Below are 5396 nucleotides of genomic sequence, written 5' to 3' on the forward strand. Positions count from 1 at the left end.
AACATGGGATTTCTTTTTTGCTATTTTTAATAATTTTCAATTTCTTCTTTAAGTTTTTCATAGTTTTCCTTATAGAGATCTTTCACTTCTTTGGTTTGGTTTATTCCTAAGTATTTTATTGTTTTTATGACCACTGCAACTGGGATTGCTTTCTTCAATTCTGTTTGTTCATTGTTAGTTTTCAAAATGCTATCAATTTTTATATATTGATTTTGTATTCTGCCACTTTACTGAATTTATTCCTTTCAGGAGGTTTTTTTTGATTCTTTTCACTTTTCTATGTATATAATCATATCATCTGCAAACAGAAGCAATTTCACCTCTATTTTTCCTGTTTGAATGTCTCTTATTTTATTCTCTTTGAAAATTTAGAATGAACTAGTAATAGCCTAATTTTTCTTTTTTGAGAGAAATTTTTGCTATTGGATATGTGTGCTTGCTGGAGAAACAGAGAGAGACAGAAAGTGAGAAATCACCACCCTCCCCACCCAGGGGACAAAGTCACACTGCAATCACTTCTTCTTTATTCTCCTCTCAGGATTTTGTGCGTGGACACACACACACACACGAAGTGAATTTCCAGCCACTGGGTCTGGGACTCGAACTGCGGTTGACTGCATGGAAGTGCACCAACATAACCATTACTCCATCTGCTTGTCCCTCCTAAATTATTTTTAATTACTTTTTCTGAGGTCATGTGTATTTGCTGGACATAGAAGAGAAACACATAGAAAGAAAGTGAGAAAACACCCCACATGGGGAATTTTCACAGTGCAATGCCTTTTCCTCCCTTTCTCCTTTCAGGACTTTGAGCATTTGTGCATACAAGCCTGGCATGTTTTTAAAGCTGACAAGTTGGGCACTCAACCCATACTGCCAGCAACGTTAGATCCAGTGCCTTAACCACATGTCACAGGACCCTAAATCCTTATTTTAAGGAAAGAAAAGCATGCAGTTCCATTCATTTAAAATACATAGTTAAAACTGAGGTATATTTAAGGGAAGCTATGTCAACTTGATTTGTTAAATATATAAAATAAACTTGTAATTAGAAATATCATTTTTGTTACAAGCACACATACACACACTATAGTCCATAAACAAAGATTATTCTTTTTAAGGTAAACTAAGCATAGTTCTTTAACACTATGTATAATTTGAACCTCTTTAGGGAAACAACAGAACTAAACAAACAAAAAGCACACACAGACACACACATATGTGTATATATATATGTGTGTGTGTGTGTATATACATATGTGTGTGTGTGTATATACATATATGGAGAGAGAGAGTAAAAGAGAGAGAGGGAGAATGTATTATATAGCAGCTAAGAGCATGGGATATACAATCAGGAGAATACAGTTTAAAGCTGGTTTAGTCACCTATGTCTGTGTGGACCTGGGAAAATTTTAACTTTCTCTTAGTCTTTGTTTTCCTCATCTTTAAACAGTGATGTTTCATCTGTCTGTCTCTGCCAAATAAATCTTCCCAAAGCTTACAGGTGAAAACAATGACTTTAATGTGTATGCAATTCTAAGGAAGAGGCCTTTGGGGACTGTGGTGTGTCTGTGATTCTCAGTTTCTGTGGACTGTGCTCTGACTTTCAGCTGGGTTCTGATGACTTCTTCATGACCTTGCCTACCCACTCTGTGCTCCTTGACTACTCTTTCTCCATGTGGCATCTCATTCTTCCTTCTAATTGCTTGGACTTCTCACCATCTGGTGGCCTATGGACAGTCACTTCTATTACATGTTGACTGGTTTTGAGGAGATGGGAAGTAGAAGCTTCCAGGCCAGTTTAAGGTTAAAACAAGAAATGACCATTCACTGGCACCACTCCTACTGAGAAGTTTGATTAAAGAAGTTAGAGGGCCTGACCAGATTCAAGGGGATGGAGAATAGACTACACCATATGATGAAGAGAGGCAAAGTCACATTGCAAAACAGCATGTCTGATGGGAAATAGGGTGTCGGCTGTTTTTAAGAAATGCAGTATGTCACTTAAATTAAGGATGCCTTCTGGGAGTTTGTAAAGTTTAAATGTTTGTCAGGGACTAACACACATTCCATAAATGGTGTCAATTTTATTAGATTGAACAAAGTAAATGTCTCCCTCGCTAAATTCAGATTATCCTATATTCTCAAATAAAACTAAAGTTAGGACTGTTTGAAAAATAATGTGATTTGACGGTGGTGCTAAATCGAATTGAAGAGAAGTCAAAATGATAGGATTCTAGTGTATGAAATAGACTAACACAGAACAGTTTTAAAGAGTATTCTTATAAATGCCACGCATTAACACTGTCAACTCTTCTTTGTTGTTAAACCAATCTCTCCAGTCAAGCAGAGGACTTGACTGTACCAAGAATAACCTTCCTGGCAAGTTGTTTAGGGTCAAGAATAAAGCATAGGTGAGACTTCCGCTGAAGAAAATGCAGAATGATGAAAACGAAAGAATCAGGAAATCAAAGTCCTTGGTGGAAATCCAATTTTAACTTTTTTTTTTTTTGAGAAGTTTTTGCTATAGGGCATGTGCGCTCGCCAGACAGATATAGAGAGAGAGACAGAGAGCCAGAAAGGGAGAAATCACCCCCCAGGGGGGATGGCCACGCCACAATCCCTTCTCTTCCTTTCTCCTCTCAGGATCTTGGGCACGCACGCACACGCGCCCTCTGTGAGTTTTAAGCCACTGGGTCCAGGACGCGAACCATGGTCGACTACATGGGAGTCCAGTGACATAGTCATTACGCTAACTGCTGGTCCCTAGTATTAACTTTTATACAAAAAAAATTTCACCCGTCCATGTCCAGAAATAGAAATCAATGAATGAATTGTTGAGAATTGGCCTCAATTCGGTCCAGATACAGAGATAGTGGGGGTGTAACCAATAGATATGAATTACTTGGGTCTTCAAACATACCTGTATTTGACTGAAGATACAGTTCTCTCCTTTGTAAAGCGAGCCTCATGCAGAATTTGGCGTGACATCCCTGAGTTGAAGTCAGTATCTGGCAAGATGATATCCTTGGATTTCAGCCTGTCCTATTTATTAACATCAAATCGTTCCTTTCACTTTTGATTTGTTTCTGTGACCTCTTATTTGATACTTTGTCAAAATGACACCAAGCTGAAAGAACAAAAAATAACCCGAGTAATATGCATACTTCTAACTCATCAAAGATTGAAATAAGTAGAATGTATTTCTCCCCTTCACTTTTTCTGGTAAATCTGGTAAAGGAAGGGCTATTTCCGCGGAGTGAGTCATACTTGTATTTATATCGACGCCTACATTTTTTCTTGCATTGGCTTGCCACAGACTTGGGGAAGGAAAGCATTATTTGTTTCCAGTTTGGTGCTAATGTACATGACTAATGCACTAATAAATATTGCAAGCAAATCAATTGTACTTCCTAATAGTGAGGTGAACAGCAAGAGTGTTTTATGTAAGATCATGGAAGATCAAGCGCTAAACTTGAAAAGGGATGATACTAACTGGCATTTCATTATTTCTTGGGGTTTGTGCATCTTCCTTAATGTTCAGTTAATGTAATTTGAGGTTCTGAATCTTCTTAATAGTCTTACTCTATGGTCTTAAGTAACAAATCTTGAATTGTGATGATAGCAGAAAGCATTCACGGAATTCAGACTGGAAAAGTAAACACTAAGACATTTCTATTTTTCCTTGGGAAAATATGTAAGCCCTATTTATTTTTAACTGGAATATATACGTTGTGTGAATAATGTCTGATATACAGTTGTTGCTAGTAAAATTCCCAGAATCTGTCCCATTCAGCTCATTGTTTCTGCCAGGGAAGCATGGGGTTGAAATAACAAGAGAAAATAAACAGTGAAAATATTGGTTTTAGCCGTAAATGCAATATGATTGATCATTTCAGGACTTGGTGCCCACTGAGTTGTATTCCCAGCATCACTTTAAAATGGCTCAGCACCTTCCATGACGAATTTTGTAAGGCAGCCAAAAACGAATAAATTCTTCTCAGAGGCTTTGAAACATATGCAAAGAAGCATTTTCCATTCACTTTACATCTGAATGGTACAAAAAAACTGTTCCTACTCAGAAAAAAACACTGTTTGCTTTCCTGCATAAAATACACACCTATTTTCCCCCGTAGTGTGTAGACTTATTGACATTTAGGACACCATCTCTGTCTGGAGGTGTATGTGTTTAACCACTAAATAGGGAAGTTTCTTCAGGCCCCATACCATTATTTTGGAACTCCATTAACCAGAGATGATAAGAGACCCTTTTGTACTTAAGAGAAGTGAGTTTTGTTGGCCGTCTGTTGCAAGGAAGAGCACACACCAGGGGAAACTGCAGAGCTCAAAAGTGGAGCTGGAAGAACTTCCAGAGTTTAGGGGTAGTATTCAATTTTCTTTTTTAAATCTTACTGGAATTTTTCTTTTCTTTTCTTTTCTTTCCTTTCTTTTTCTTTTCTTTTCTTTTTTTTTTTATTTTTTAAGATTTTTGTCACAGGGTGTGTGCACTTGCCAAAGAAACAAAGAGGAGAGAGAGAGGAAAAAAAAACAAACACACTCCCCACGAGAGATGACCACACTACAACCCCATCTCCTCCATTCTCCTCTCAGGCTTTTGGGCATGCACACACACCTGGAGTGATTTTCAAGCCACTGAGTCTGGGACTAGAGCCAGGGGCATGCACACCCCCCGGGAGTTTTTTTCAAGCCACTGAGTCTGGGACTAGAGCCAAGGAGTTGACCATGTAGAATCCAGCAACCTTAACCTCCACATCACCTGCTGGCCCTGTATTCAGTAATTCCTAGGAGAGATTAAACATCCAACTCTATATTCTCCATAATAGAAACTAATAAGCAAAGTAATAAATTCCAAAAATTAAAGAAAAATAGAAAAAAGAAACAGGGGCCAGTTCTGGGTTGGGCACTAAGAAAAAGTAGGGAAAAGTATTAATTGGTTGTCCATAATTTTTATACAAGGAATAGGAGAGTGTTGAATCAGGAGCAGATGTATTGAAGGGAGTTTTGATTCAGGACTAAACTTGAAAAAGGATGATTCTAACTCTGACATTTCACTATTTCTTGGGGCTTAGTTGTGGCATTGACAAAAAAAAAAAAAAATAGCCATTGCTCAAAAGGAATCCTGTTTGCAGCTGCGCTAGAGCCTTGGCAATGTCCTGTGAGAAGCTTTGTCTCTGTTCTGCTGACCTGATTCTCAGCAGGGTGGTCTTCACTTTCTCAATGTGGTGAAAAGTCTAGAAAAATGTTCAGCCCACCTTTTATCTTTTCATAGAACCCTGCATTTATCAGGACATCAAAACTCTTGAGAAAATCATAATTAGAAAGAAGGAAGAAGTTTGTTAGAAAAGTTAGATCAAAACTACATAAAATACAGGACC

This window comes from Tupaia chinensis, unplaced genomic scaffold (assembly GCF_000334495.1).
Source record: "Tupaia chinensis unplaced genomic scaffold, TupChi_1.0 Scaffold143744_1, whole genome shotgun sequence".
Taxonomy (NCBI): Eukaryota; Metazoa; Chordata; class Mammalia; order Scandentia; family Tupaiidae; genus Tupaia; species Tupaia belangeri.